Source organism: Anthonomus grandis, chromosome 2 (assembly GCF_022605725.1).
Source record: "Anthonomus grandis grandis chromosome 2, icAntGran1.3, whole genome shotgun sequence".
NCBI lineage: Eukaryota > Metazoa > Arthropoda > Insecta > Coleoptera > Curculionidae > Anthonomus > Anthonomus grandis.
In genome coordinates, this window is record NC_065547.1 from 5224143 (window position 1) to 5240673 (window position 16531).

The window sequence follows — 16531 nt, forward strand, 5'->3', positions numbered from 1 at the left end:
AAACAATTATATTACGAAAATCGTATTTTTCCCCCATTTCTCTGCATCTCGCTCGCATTTTGAATTTCAAATTGCTGGTTTTGCTGCAGGGTGAGTCGAGACTTATAGGGAAACTATGCAGGTTCATTTTAAAGAAATGCAGTTTGGGTTTAGGTCTTTAATGGATATAATTCATCATTTTCAGAACACTAGAAAAGGTTTATTTAACATAATTAAGTTTGTAATTAAAAGAAAAGTGTTCACCCAAAAAAGGTTAAATCTTACGGGATTAATTTAAGTTTGAAACCTTAATTAGGTAACATCTAGTAGATTTGAAGATTTTAGAGCAACATGAGTTAATCAAGAACACTGATGAGGTAATATTGTTTGTCTTTTAGGCATTATACAGGCAGGGAAAAACACTTCTGCAGTTTTTTTGTGAAATAAGGCGTTTGATTGTGTTTTTATTGAAATTTACTAAACAAATTCAAAAAGCTCACAAATCGAAAACCCGACTAGGCAAAGATTTGTAAAGGAGTGTTTTAGACACTTATTTCATGTTTTTTTTTTTAAATAACCAAAAAATAGTCATCGACTTTATCCGTATCCATCTGTGAAAAGAATACTGCATATAGTTTTAATAATTTCTGAAAAGAAAAAAGAAGAAACGTTTGGTTCAACTACCTGTAAGAAATTAATAATTTCTTCCAGGCCTTTGATGTCCTTAAAAAAGAAGAAGAAGAAAAGAAAAGTTTGGCTCAACTGTTTAGAAGGAATCAATGATTTGTTCTAGGTATTTGACAAATACCTGTAAGAAATCAATCATTTCTTCCAGGCATTTGATGTCCTTAAATAAGAAGAAGAGAAGAAAGATTTGGCTCAAAAGAAATCAATAATTTCTTCCAGGCGTTTGATGTTATTAAAAAAGAAGAAGAGAAGAAAAGTTCGGTTCAACTGTTAAAAAGGAATAAATGATTTGTTCCAGGTTTTTGACAACTACTTGTAAGAAATCAATAATTTCTTTCAAGCATTTGACGTCCTCAAAAAAGAAGAAGAGAAAAACAAACGTTTGGTTCAACTTTGGTGTTTTCAATAACAAAAATAAAAGAAACAAAAAGCACTCAATAAGTGCGACAGGAGACTAAATGATGTGCCAAACAAGGATGTCTTAAAAAAGCTCATAAATCAAAAACAGAGATAGACAGATGTTTGAAAATTGGCACATCGATTCTCCAGTTATTTTGATTGGACACCTATTTCAGCGTTTTTTAAAAAATAGTCAAATTTTTATTTTTTGGAAACTCCTACAACTCGAATAAACTTTTGACGGTCACTTGAATTCGCCATTTTGCGTCTCTCTTTAGCTCGTATTAAGCTCAACTGTTGTTATTCGTCGAGGGGTAAACCAGTGCATGTTAAACATTTAATTTTATAAAATATTTAATTCAAACATAATAGAGGGTGTACAAAAAATTGCTTTATCAAAGAATTTAAGAAATATCCCATTTAATAACTTTTAATGGAAAATTTATCTTCCCAAAAGTTAAAACTACATTAGGACAACGTTATTACATGTATATAAGACCAAAATTTCACACTTCTCCCAGATTTCCTAACAATAAATTCAATTTATTTATTATTGGACTCCAAAAACCTAAATATGACATTTAAAACTCATATTCTGACTTAACGTAATATTCTTATACAACCCAATTTAGACTATGTACATGTAAAACTTCTAAATAAAGCTTTAAATTAAATTAACAGCAGCTTAACTTAGAAAGAAGAATAAAACGCAAGTAATCAATCTGTCAGTTTTTGTCGCGCTATATTTTTATAGTTAGTTGTAACTAGTTTCAATATTTTTAATTGTATTATGATTAGTTTTATAAATACACATATATCTGTCTATCGATTGTAAATCTTTTAGCTGTAGGTACTTTCTTTTTTTTATTGTTTCTTTTATTGATTATATTATATTATTATTATTATTAGTAATACAATGTCTTGAAGAGGTCGTTTTTCGTGCTTTTTGGCCTATATGACTAGTCGTTTTGACGTTCTTACGACCTTAAAGTAACGTACAAATGTGAATGTCATATCTAAAATGACGCCGATGAGACGTACTAAATAAAGGCTAAAAGACGTCTTAAGCGGAATTGAAAAAGACTGATCAAATATTTATATATGACGACGATTAAAGACTATTTTAGGTCATTTAAAATATCCTTTGAGAACTTTTTGACTATAAAAAAAAATTCTTACTTGAATTCCAAATATATATTTTATTAATTTGCAAGTAATATATATTCTTCAGTAAATTTTCTTGAGGAAACATTCGGTACAAAAATACTGACAAATTTTAACCTTTATATATTTCGAGCGGACATTACCTCCTGAGTAGTAAATATCACATCTTTTTTTATAAACAATGTAGTTTTTTTACATACACTTCTATAAAAAATTATACGTAACATACATATAACAAGGCATGCTAATCAAATAACAAAACGTAAAAAGGATGATTCCTTAAATAAATTAGTTTTATTGTACAATATGGCCGCCCGCCGTGTCCATGAACACATGGCAGAAACAAATAAAACATCTATTAAAAAAATTATTCCTGTCGATATTTAAACCATCAAAATATAAAATAATATGTACCTGATTTGATCCAATTTGGGTCATTTGCTAAGATGTGCAAAAAGATGTGCAGATGTTCAACACCCAAAACGTGAACCCAACACCGAAGACAAAAAGAATCCAGGTGATTCCGGGTTCAAGTCTCGACATTGTCTCTATCTTTTTATTCTTTTTCTTTATTTTAAAATGTTGATTTTTAGTTTTTTAATGAATTATGTAATAAGCAAAGTCTCAATATTTACCTGTGGTAAAAGAAAGTCATTTTCAAGACCACAAAGTAGACCCCATATTGTGTATGAAGGATATGAACGATTAACCTGAAATGACCAATCAGGACGACTTTCACTGACGTTCCTGAAATGACGTCATTTTAGGTCACAAAAAGTCTGTGACCCAAATGCGAAAGAAAGAGGAAAAAACGTTTGGCTCAATTGCCTGTAAGGAATCAATAATTTCTTCAAGGCAGTTGACATCCTTAAAAAGAGAAAAGACGTTTAAGAAAGAAGAAGAGAAAAAACTTTTGCCTCAACTGCCTGTAACAGATCAAGAATTTCTTCCAGGCAATGTCCTTAAAAGAGAAGAAGAACAGAGGATGACACGTTTGACTTAACTGCCTGCAAGGAATCATTAATTTCTTCCAGGCATCTGATGAAAAACAAACCCTTAACTTTGACGTTTTCGATAAAAAAAGAGGACGAAAAGAAAAAAAAGGCACACAATAAGTGCGACAGGGACTACATGATTAGACTCATGTGTCAAACAAGGGTGTCCAAAAAAAGCTCGTAAATCAAAAACCAGACTAGAGAGACATTTGAAAATTAGCACACAGATTCTCCAGTTAATTTGGTTGGACACCTATTTCAGCGTTTTTTTTTTTAAATAGCATTTTGAAAAAAAAAAACATTTCTGGAAAATTTTCAATGTTTCACAAAACGTCCATAACTCAAAAAGTTCTTTTTGAAAATTTGTACACACGTTCCTTGAATAATTTAACTGGACCCCTATTTCAGCATTTTTCAAAAAATTTACTAAATTTTACAAAAAAAAAATATTATATGCGCCTGAAATAAAGAAAAACTGCTAAAATTCTGCAACTCGAATAAAGCTTTGATGGTCACTGGAATCCCCCATGTTCCGTCTCACTTTAGCTCGTATGAAACTGAACTCTTGTTAATCGTCAAAGGGCAAACCAGTGCATGTCAAACATTTTTTTTTTATATATGATAAATTCAAATTAATATAGAAGGAGGGTGTAAGAAAAATAAAATTGCTTTATTAAAGAATTTAAGAAAAATGCTATTAAATGATTTAATTTAAAATGTATGGGTTTAATATTAATAAAAATCTTACACCACCGCCTGTACTAAAAATGCAGTAGAAAGTCATAGACTTTATTCGTATAGATTTGTGAAAAGAATACTGCATATAGTTATAACAATTTCTGAAGAGGAAGAAAAAAGAAGAAACGTTTGGTTCACTTGCCTGTAAAAAATCAATTTTGTCCAGGCAGTTGACGTCCTTAAAAAAAAAGAAGAGGAGAACAAACGTTTGGCTCAACTTTGACGTTTTCAATAAAAAAAAGAAAAAAAAAGAAAAGAAACAAAAAGCACTCAATAAGTGCGACAGGAAGCGAATGATTAAATGTGCCAAACAAGGCTGTCTAAAAAAAGCTCATAAATCATGAACCAGACTAGACAGACATTGGAAAATTGGCACACAGATTCTCCAGTTAATTTGGTTGGACACACATTTCAGCATTTTTCAAAAAAACAACCGAAAAATCAGATTTTTTTTTACCTTAATTTATTAAGTTTTTACCTTAACTTTTAAGATTTTTTTAGGAAGAAATTGAATAATTCACAAATCGATCATAACTCAAAAAGTTCTTTAGATAAAATTTTGAAAATTAGTACACACATTCCTTGAACAATTTGGACACCACTTTTAGCAATTTTCAAAAAAATTACTAAATTTTGAAAAAAAAAATTCTTATTATATGACCACCTGGAATAAAGAGAACAACTTCTTACTAAAATACTACAACTCCAACAAAGTTTTGATGGTCACTGGAATTCGCTATTTTTCGTCTCTCTTTATGCAGGCTACAGACGATCAATATTATTGCGCCAAATATTGCCCAATAATATTGCTAGTCGTTCCCAAACAGTGCAATATATTTGTGCAATAACTATATTCAATATATGGCGCAATAATTGGTTTTGTTTTCCACTTTGTTGGTAAGATATGTAAGAAAAATGAATAAGAAAAAAGTAGCTGCTATTGCCATTGTTTTGGCAACATGGTTTAAGAAAAGGAACCAGTATAGTCATGAATGTCTATTAAGGGAATGAAAAGTTAGTGAACCTGCTGATTTTAAAAACTTTCTACGAATGGATTATACAACATTTAGTGAATTATTAAAAATGGTTACACCTGAAATAGAAAAAATTAATACCACTATGAGAGATGCTATTCCTGCTAGTCAGCGACTGTCAATCACACTACGATATTTAGCTACAGACAACAGTTTTCAAGATTTAAAATTCACCAGTGCCATATCTCCACAATCCATAGGTGAAATTGTTATGGAAACTTGTGCAGCTATAATTTGCAAGTTAAAGGATTATATAAAGGTAAGTCAAAACAATTAAAATCAACATGCGAATAGAACTTAACTAGTTTATTTCATAATTAAATTTACATTATTAAATATCTGCAAAGTTTGAAAAAAAATTACTAGCAGTATCAGTTGACTGATTACCAGACTGCACTTGGTTATTGTACCCAGGTGATGAGTATTGCAATGATTTATACGATGAAGCGTTGCTTGCCGGGCCTGGTGGGACATAGGTGAAGGGAGTAGATGTACGACATTAATTTGTATGGAATCTCTGTGAAGAGTTCTTAACTGGCCTTCAAATAAAATGTCATTGATACCTTTCTTTGCAAATAACTGTTGGTCTGGTTTCATTTTTGCTAGTTCTATTGCCCAGGCAGCAGCAATTTTCTCGCAGTCACTCTCTGGTTTCTCCAATTCTTTGCGAGCTAAAGCTAGTAACCCAGTCGTATCATCTTTTTTATTTTTTTTTTCTTGAGAGGCCCATTTGCTTTCTGTAAACAATAATGTTTTGAAAACTTATTATACTATTTGAAACAACTAGTCTAATTCTCTTCTTTTCATTTCAGATTCCAGAGACAGAAGAAGAATGGAAGGCTGTTGCGAGAGAATTTGAAAATCAATGGAATTTTCCGAATTGTTTGGGGGCAGTAGATGGGAAACACGTGTCCATTAAGCAACCACCCCACAGCGGTTCATACTATTATAACTATAAGAAATTTTTTAGAATCGTGTTGTTGGCCGTTGTTAATTCAAATTATGAATTTTTGATGGTCGATGCTGGAATTAATGGACGAATATCTGATGGAGGTGTTTTGAGTGCCACTGCATTTGGCAGAGCCTTATCGGATAACGAACTTAAAATTCCAGAACCTACTGTATTAGAGAATAGTGATACACTGCCTTTTGTTTTCATAGGTGATAATGCTTTCGCATTAACAAAAAATTTTATGAAACCTTATGCACAAACTGGATTAACTGCAGAACAACGGATATTTAATTACCGCCTAAGTCGTGCTCGACGTATTGTAGAGAACACTTTTGGCATTTTAGTTTCTGTATTTGGCGTGTTTCAACGACCTAATGCGCTAAGCCCTGAAAAAGCTCGGATAATTACTTAAGCGTGTTGCTATTTACATAATTATTTAAGAAGGAAACAATCGAATACATACATTGATAAAACTACCATCGATATTGAAGATCAGGAGTCGGGTAAAATTATTCAAGGCGCATGGAGAGTCACTGCACCAACAACATTATTGCAGACATCCCACTCCCGGAATCCAACTGTGTACGCAAAATATGTCAGGGATAATTATTGCCACTACTTTAATAATGAAGGCCAAGTTGCATGGCAAAATAAATTTGCATAATACATAAAAAGCATTTAAATATATATATTTTGGGTACTTACTGTTTTTTTCTTCTATTCTTGCTGATTTATTGGTATTATTTTCTAAATTCGGGCTCTCAATGTCATTTTCCATGGTATTTTGGGATCTACATGGTTCTTCAATACCGATTAAAAACTTCATTTCATTAAAATACCACAATGTGGGTTCGTCATTGATACCTACTCCACTACGTTCTGAATCATTTATTTTTTTCAGCTCTTTCCTAAAGTTAGTTTGTAGTGAATTTAGTTTACTGATTAATTGTTTTTTATCAGCTTTTGGGTATTTCTCTTTATATTTCTGCAACAATTCACTATATTGTTCATTTTTCTTAATCCTGTTGCTGTACTCTTTGCTTTTTGTATGCCACAAAGCAAAGAGTACTGGCAAAGAGTGGTAAATCTCGATAACTTCTAAACTAAACGTTCTTTCTTCTTCTTTTGCTTTTGAACCCATCGTTGTGTACAGACCAGCACGAAAGAAAATTTAAACTGAAATATTGTAATATTATGCAATATTATCCACAAACGACACAATAAATCTCTATTGCACAATAAAAATCAAACTATTTTTGATTGACACAATATATTGTGTCAATCAATATAAACCATATACGGTCAATATTATTGCACAATATGAAATATTGCGCAATAATATTGATCGTCTGTAGGCCGCATTAACTCTTATTAATCGTCGAAGGGCAAACCAATGCATGTAAATTTTTTTTTTTTTAATATATGAAATATTCAATTCACATATATGATAATGGAGAGAGGGTGTACGAAAAATTGCTTTATAAAAAAATTTGAGAAGCAGCTCGTTGAATGAAATTTAATGGAAAATTTATGTACTATAAAAGTATGTACACTAAGGCCGTCGTCCCACCAAAGATACGCGACGGCGACGCGAAGGAGATACGATTTCGCCTGGACACATTCAGACGACATGCAGTTGCTCCACCAAAGATACGCGTTTCGTGTTTCCTACGTTAAGTTGTTCAGTTTAGTTCAAAATATCATCGAGTGAAGACGAGGATGTGGTTGCAATGTATTGGTATTTGCGGAATAGAAAAAAAAAATAAAAAGGCAAAAAAAAGAAAATAGTGGGTGCATACTTTTATTGAGAAAAATTTAAAAAAAAATGTTTGTTGCTGCTAAGAAGCTGCACAGACATCCATTAAAATCCAGTTCAGCATTTCGTTGTGCCATAATAAACAAAAAAAAAAACTTCGATAAATGAAAAAAAAACGCCAACACACAGCTTGAATGTTGCTTCGCAACTGACACGTCCAGTCTCCCGGCAACACGAAGGCGACACGCATTTGGATGTGTCTTCGGCGCAGCGTTGGTGGGAACAAAATGATTTTAAAACATGGGTTCGACACGAAAGATACACGCTGGCGACATCGCGGAGATGTGGCGTCGCTGTCGTGTATCTTTGGTGGGACGACGGCCTAAAAGTCATGCCTGTACTAAAAAAAGCAGAAGAAATTCATAATTCGTTTTAATAATTCCTAAAGAGGAAGAAGAAGAAACGTTTGGCTCAATTGCCTGTAAGGAATCAATAATTTCTTCCAGGCAGTTGACGTCCTTAAAAAAGAAGAGAAGAACAAACATATGGCCCAACTCTGACGTCTTTAATAAAAAAAAAGAAAAGAAACAAAAAGCATTCAATAAGTGCGACAAGGACTAAATGATTAAACTCATGTGTCAAACAAGGATGTCTAAAAAAAGCTCATAAATCATAAACCAGACTAGAGAGATGTTTGAAAATTGATACACAGATTGTTCAGCTACAGGGCGTTTTTTTACAAGAACAACAAATATTCCAGCCCGACCCTGGAAGTATATACAGTGGGTCCTGGAACACCTTGTTTAGCATTAATTCCAACAAAAAATACCCGATAGGATTAATAATTCCATATCCTGGATGCGAGCAGTTTCCAATTTTAATACACTACTTTTTCAATTTTTCCAAAAAATCCAAGATTTTTCAGGACAGTTGAAGTCTTTGTTTGTTTCTTTCGGTAGTTATATAAGTCATTTTTACACCGAAATTCCGAATTTATTCCAGGCATTTGAAGCCATTTTTAATTCCTTCCAGGCGTTTAAAGATGTTCTTAAAGTTATTTCTATTTCAGCTTTTGAGGATGTTTTCAATTTTATTACAAGCATTTGAAGATATTTGACAATTATTTGGATTTAAGCCTCGATAATGAATAAAATGTTAATATCAGAAATTGCCGCTAACTTAGTAATTATTAATATATTTCAATTATTTGGTAAGAATAATATTAAGAAAAATGGATATTTGTTAAGAAAATTAGCAAAAAGAAGTGCCCTAATTAAAGTTTCTCTAACTAGTGAAATTTTTTGATCCTAGAATGACGTTTTTACGCTCCCTGTATCCAACCTTAGCGGATTTCGTCCCCGATTTGTTCGGTTTGTCCGAACGCGTATTGCACCATCGATTTCCTGTCAGAAAACTTAAAATTTATTACGTCTGTGTTCGCCCGCATGCTGCTCCTCGGACCCGCTTTTGTTTCACGATTCCTGTAGGACAGGAGGGTATAAAAGTATAACACCTCTCGCTTTTTTATTTTACACCATAAGAGCAAACAAAAAACAATAATTTAATATGAATGTATTCATTCATTATGTGCTCGAACGATTTACTATTTTAAATTCGGTGACCTTAATTTATGATTTAAATTATGGCTTTTAGATAGCGAAATGAGTGCAGGAATAAATATTCTTACACTGATTACAAAATTAAGGTATCCTTCAGCAGAAACTGGATGGTGTTTGTTAATAGACGTATAAAAAATGATTTTTTCTGCATAAAACAAAAAAATTAGCTCAACAGAAGCCCAAAATCTAAAAACACCAGAAAAAGGAAAAAATAGAAGAATGCGAGAAAGTTTTGTATTGCATGCACGTGTAATTTAGCTGATGGGTTTTTCTGTCAATAGACTAAGTACACAAAAGAGACAAGTTGCCTACAGACCGCTTCTTACACTTGAGATAGAAAGAAACAGAACAACAACATTTATGTATTACAGGATGTTGGCGTTAGGGAGAAATTATTTAGCGCCACCGGTAAACAAGAAGGGAAGTGAAATCATTTACGATGTGAGAATAAAAATGTTTTTATTTATTTTTTCCTGGATAATTTAATGGTGAAATCGGATTTCTGGTACCATCAATAATTTTCCGAAAATCAAAATAAAATTATCGATACAGTACTTTCATTCAGCTAATTTTTCCTGACTAGCATAATGTCGGTACCATCAATTCAAACCGAATAAATATATCCATACAATAGCTAATCAACCCTGCATAATAAAAAAAAATCGAGTAGAGAAGAAGTTTATGAGTTCATTGTGAATGTCGTCCAATGCCGGAGACTCTCAGAATTTTAATTTTCACACTGTAACCATTAATTTATTCATGATCTCTTCCTCTGTTTCCTGTGATTGAGGTTGGTCTGAATGTATTCATTTACTGCTTTCCTTCTGTTTTTGAGCATCTTCCAGACTTTACTCTGGACTCCATAATGATCCCGTTCCATGTCTGTGGATAACTTCTCCCAGTATTCTCTTTTGATTGCCGCATTGATTTTTGTTTCTTTAGAATTACTGCGGGTACAATAGAGAATGTAAGTATTAGTACGGGAGAGTGAAGGATAAATGAAGCACCATGAATTTTAGGACGACTGCTAAGATCTTTTGCCAAACGTTATACCATCGGTCGACAGCTCTATGGTTAAACTAAGTTGTCTCAAAAAAGTAGGAACTTTCTTTAAACAGTTTACTCTTACATAATATATGTATCTATTCTCTTTTTGTCCTCAGGCATCCTTTTTACCTCCTTTATAATCGAATGCTTGGTTTTGTTTTGCGGGTTTAAATTTATCTTCCTTTCCCTATTGATTCATTAGCTACCTGTATCTTTTAATTATATTCCAACTGTCTTTCACATTCTTGTCTATTGTGCTCCCCGATGTATATTTTCCACTTAGTTCTATGTTGTATCTTTTCAATCATGATTGGTTTTCGCTTTATTCTTTGATGCCTTTTATGACCAACTTTCCGAGAACTTAGTTGTGATCGATATTAGGAGAGGTTATTATTCTTGTGTCTGGTATTTCCGTCAATATGATATATCTATTTGTTATTATACACGTTTGGCGAGTTGAATCTTACGGATTGAGTTTTAATGTATTAGACCCACGAACTTTTAAATAATATACCTGGACTGCTAATTCATATGGCCACGATACCCAAAAATGATCACTGCATGGTGACCGCCATTTTTATAGTGGTTGTGTCCTTTTGATGTTGGTCACTCTGAAAATTTTTAGTATTGCCAACAAAAAATATATTAAATAACGGTAATGAAGTTGACGACGTTGACATTTGACGTGTGAGTATAGCGGATTGCTTAGTTTTTGGCGATTTGTAAAAGACGCTTGGGTATATCGTCTGCAACAGGCGATATAGCTTCCTCCTTATTTAATACGTGGATAATGTATCACCATCTTTATTTAAAAGTATTTGGTTCAGTCACACTCAAAACCGAATAATTGTGAATTGTCTGTCTGTGTTGTTTATGATAAAATAATATATAAAGTTGTTTATTTTTACTATATAAACCCCTATTAATGTAGAAACACTGTGCATAGAAGGAAAGTAAAAGTCGTAATAGTAAAAATAGAAAGAAAATAGGTGTTTTTAACTGAATTTGAAGATTCAAGATTATTAGAATAATAAAACAAATATTTTAAAGTGCACGCATCTATTGCAAATTGATTGAAACTTTGTCTCATTTTAGGTGAGGATTACTTTCTTTCATACATTTTACCGAAATTCTTAAAGAAGTACCATAAAAATCACAGATCTAACGCAATTATCCTAAATTCTTACCTATATGTAACTTTCTATTAATTTTGTATTTTTGTAAACATAACCTCTCAAAAACTTTAATTGTTTTGTTTCCCTACAGTTGGCACAACCAAAATTTGTCAGAGTGACCAACATCGAAAGGACACAATCACGGGAAATGGCGGCCCCCTAGTAGTGGTTATTTACTTTTCATTGAATTGGCAGTCCAGGTATAATTTATAAGTTCGTGATTAGACCTAAAGCTTAGTCCAGACCGGACGATAATCGTCGGCAACAAAGCGATTCTCGATGTTGTCGACCGATGTTGTTATTGTGGCAGCAACTTTGCAACATCGGACAAAGCGACGACGGCATAAACATCAAAGAATGTGGGTTGTTGCGTGTTTCCCGCCTAAAATGGGTAACATCGGCCAGTGTGGACCATATGTGGCAACACTGATATAATTGTGTTGATTTTTTTTCGGTATTAAGATATATACATCAGATACAGATATAGGATATAGTTAAGCATAGATAGTGTTAAAAATTTGCTGTAGGTAAGTAGCTATTAGTATATTTTGTATATATCTACTTTATTTGTATTTTGATTTCTATTTTATAAATTAATGTTTATTTATAGGTAAAATGTGGACCAAAAATAAAGTTTTAGAACTTATAGAGCTGTTTCAGACAGCCCCTGCATTGTGGTATTTGCAAAAAAAAGAGTATAGAGATAGAAATATAAAAAGTTTGATGAGATAAATAAAATATCTAAGCATTTTAATGTTGAGAGTGAGGAGATTTAAAAGCATAAAAAGAAACTTGTCGCTGAAAAAAGGGGGGCCGGAGCCAATTCCCCAGAGACTGAATGGTTTGGTTATAATCCCTTAAGTTTTCTTATTGAAAATAGCGTTTCGATAGGAAGCCGTAGTACTCTAGGTAAGTGTCGTTGTTTAATCTTACATGTTTCACTATACTATTTTTTCAATATTAATAAGTACTTTCATTGTTTTTTCATTGTAGAAATATAATTATGTACTTACATGGGTTGGGAAAATTGTTGAAGATTAAGTTTGCTCAAAAAAAGTAAGGTGTTCCGTTAAATCTGACAACTAGTTTAACATTTTTACGATGGGATGGCATGTATAACTAAAACATCAGTTTTTATTTTTTCATACTATATTTTTACCTAATGATTTAAGATAATAATTATGCAAAATTATGTTGCCATGGTACCATTCCTTGAGGTGAATTAAAATATCTTGCAAATTCATTTCTGATCTCTTTAGCATTTTCAGAGCTCCTTCTAGGAATGTTTTGTAAATTGAGCATAGCTATTCCATCTATTTCACTGCGTCAATTACCTCTAATAACCGTTCCGGTTTCAGTATCCTCATAATCAAATGTACCCGGTGGATTATATGAGCGGATCGATTCTAAATTCCTGAATTCTAAATTCCTGCGAATGAAAGATAGTTATGTATATGAATGCAAGCAAGAACAATAGAAGTGACCTTTTTAGGCTCTAAAGCTATAGGTCTTCTAAATATCCTAAAAACAGCAGCCAGTAAACCAAATACATTTTCAATAATTCGTCTTGCTCGAGATAATCGATAGTTGAAAGCTCTTTCATTTGATCCTTTTTCATAAGAGCCAGGGAAAGGTTTCATTAAATTACGTGCTTAATGCAAATGCATCGTCAGCTACTAATACAAATGGAAGGGGGTCTGTAAGCTGTGCAATGTTTTATAATTGGGTATTTTTAATTTGTTATTAACAAACTTGTCGTGAAAATCCGTACTACTGAACACACCACCATCTGAAATTCTACCTTGGCAGCCTACATCGGCATACCTGATCTTATAGTCTGCATCTGCTATAGCCATTAAAACAATACTATATGTTCCATGGAAGTTATAGTAGATACTGCCACTATTTCCTGGTGCTTCAATTTATACGTGCTTCCCATCAATCGCTCCCAAACAATGTGGAAAGTTCCATTTCTTTTCAAATCCTTCCGCGATTTTTAACCATTCATTTTTCGATGAAGGAACCTGAAAAAAAATATTGAAAAATATTTATTAAAATTTGTAAAAAATAAAAGTATTTTAAAAGTTCTTTTCTTAATTTTAGATTCAAACTGATGAAAATGAGAGTAACGACAGCAATATAGAAACTATTGTGAAACAAAATTATGTTGCTTCGGAACCAAAAAATCTATTAAATCCTGGTCCTTCTAACATTCAAAAACCAATTGCAGTAAAAAGAAAAGAAAATGGTTTTTCAATGCCAGGAATAATAAATAAAAAACTTAAGAAAAAAGCTGAAGATGAGAAAGTCGATGAAGCGTATAAATTTATGACAGATGTAAGGCAGAAAATAGAAAACAGAGATGATTGTGCCGTCTATGGGGAAAATGTTTCTTGCAGGATGCGCAATGCCAAGCAAAGCCACCGAGCTGTATGTTTCATATAGATAACATTTTATTCAAATTGGAGATGGGTGAATATGACGATATTCAAAAAAAAAACCTACTGCATACAATCAAACCCCCGAGCACTTAGCTGTATATTCATCACATTCATCATCTCCAATGTTGTCTCCTACAAATACACTTACTGACAGTCAATCCTATACTCATCAGTTTCAATCCTATCAGTGCCAACCTGCTTATACCACCGGGTTAACAACTCAATACTCTCAGCAAGCCTTAAAGCAAATAAACTCCCCCCTGGAAAACGAAATGACTGAGCAAGCATCAACCGCTGAATATTCAACCATTGGTGAATTCTTAGTATTAAAACCAAGTGATGTTTATCAATAAGTTTGTAATAAGTCATTAGGAAATATTAAAAATTAGTGTTTTTTTACTTACCTGACAATATTCTTGTAAAACTGCAATAATCACTTCACAAACTTCAGAAACAATTAAAGATATGGACTGCTTTGATATTTTAAATAAGTACATCAGACTTGTGTAAGAATCCCCATATATCGAAGAGTCACTGCTAATCGAACTGACGGTGAAATTGAGGCACGGTAATTCGTGTTCTTTTTATAAATTTTTGGAACTACCAATAACAATCATTCTTCAAAATCTGTTTTAGTCATTCTCACAAAGTTTTTAAAACCACTTCCGTCATTAAGAATTAATTCGGCCATTAAATTATTTCCATTATTTTCATTATTTTTAAATAATTCTCTTCTCCACCAACGCTTTTTTTTCTTTGTTTTTGATGAGCACTAATTATAATAAAAGCTGCAGTAATTCCAGCGGCTTCCAAGCAGTCCGTATTATTTACTAAATGTTTTATTGTTGCTATAATATTCAAATTTACATTTGGACGCGACGCATCTAGTGCAACATGTTGCCGGATACAAGCCGTCAATGGAAACTCGATGTTGCAATGTTGCAAAGTTTTATGTTTCTGGCGATGTTTCTTGGTCTGGACATACCTTAATAGATAGAGAGTAGACAGAGAACGACTGCATCGGTAACCTCCCACCGATAGCGAATGAAAAAAAGTTTGAATTTAATTTCGGCTTGCTTGCAGGAAGCCAGGAAGTCGCAGTCAACCCCTATAAACTGTTTATCTATGGTCGCAGTAATGTTTACAAGCGCTTGGAGGTGGGTAGGTTTGTGGGTTAGCCTCGAATCAAGTATTGGAATTTTACGCGCACACGAAAGATAAAAATTTCTGTTGTTTTTTAACGTGCTCATAATCGCAAGTCAAAAAAACAACTTTAATATGCTCAAATCTTAAAAACCTTTGATGAAAACTAAATACAATATTCTAAAATAAAATGAAAAATATCTCTTAAACAAAATAATAATTCTAATTAAATGGATTATTTAATAAGGTGCTCAAATACACCTCCTTGTTGGGCTTCACAGTATCCCAACCTGTCGTAAAATTCTCTACGTACATTGGCTAACATTTCAGGTGTAATGGACATAGAAATATTAATAATTCTAAGTCGCAATTCGTCCAAATTAACGGCTCTTTTATGTCGGTGTTGGTAAAGAATTTCCGTCAAATAGCCCCATAAGAAGTAGTCGCAAGACGTCAGATCTGGAGATCGCGAAGGTCATGGTATGGTACCTCTTGTGGAAATAAGCCGTTCAGGAAAAGTGTTTTTAAATAGGCCTGCACTTGTCTAGCGTTGTATGAGCGGGACATCCGTCTTGTTGAAACCAAATTTCCTCAAAATTAACATCCAAGTTTCGTACAGTGGGTATAATATTTTGTTGCATTAAAAATAAATATCTCTCAGAGTTTACCATCAATGGTAGGTAGCATCAATAAAAAAAGGCCCTACAATGTGATTGGCTAAAATACCAGCATAAACATTTACCTTTTGCGGGTATTGAGTTCGTAATGGTACACTCAAATTTAGATTTTCCCGAGACCAATATCTCACGATTGAAGAATTATGTCGACCTAGAAGAGAAAAAGATGACTCGTCTGTAAATAAAATATTACTTGTGAAGTCGTCATTTTGATCAATTTTTTCTCTTAAGATTTCACAAAACTCCAAGCGTTTTATTTGATCTTCTGGAAAAATTTGTTGAGTGTTTTTAATTTTATAGGCTTTGTACTTATTTCTTTTCAAAATATCACGCACTGTACGACTTGGAATATCAAGTTCTTCAGAAATTTGGGAGCTAGAACAAGGTTTACTTACTTCCACAAAAGCACACACCTTGACCTCCTTTTCAATCCTAGTGTCAGGTGTTCAACGAGGTTCCTGATCGCCACTAGAACATTTTGCACACCGATTTACACATCCCGACTGCTCAAACTTATGCCAGATATTATAACTTGTTTTAGCAGAAGGGACTTGCTGATCAGGATATGCAAATATAAAACGGCCGACAACTTCTGCACTATCCACACGACAATACCATTTAATGATATTAATCTTTTGATCAACAGTGAAAACCATTTTTATTTTATTACTGTATCCGTCTTCGTACCAAAGGTTGAAATAAATTGTAAACATGATCGGCTAAAA

The 16531-nt window shown here is 32.9% G+C and overlaps 1 long non-coding RNA gene across 1 annotated transcript; it reads left to right on the forward strand.

Moving 5' to 3' along the window:
• Positions 1–12312: 12312 nt before the first annotated feature.
• On the forward strand, positions 12313–13881 carry LOC126750098 (uncharacterized). Its single transcript, XR_007665621.1, has 2 exons — positions 12313–12454; positions 13649–13881. It is a non-coding gene; the product is annotated as an uncharacterized LOC126750098 (long non-coding RNA).
• Positions 13882–16531: the final 2650 nt, after the last annotated feature.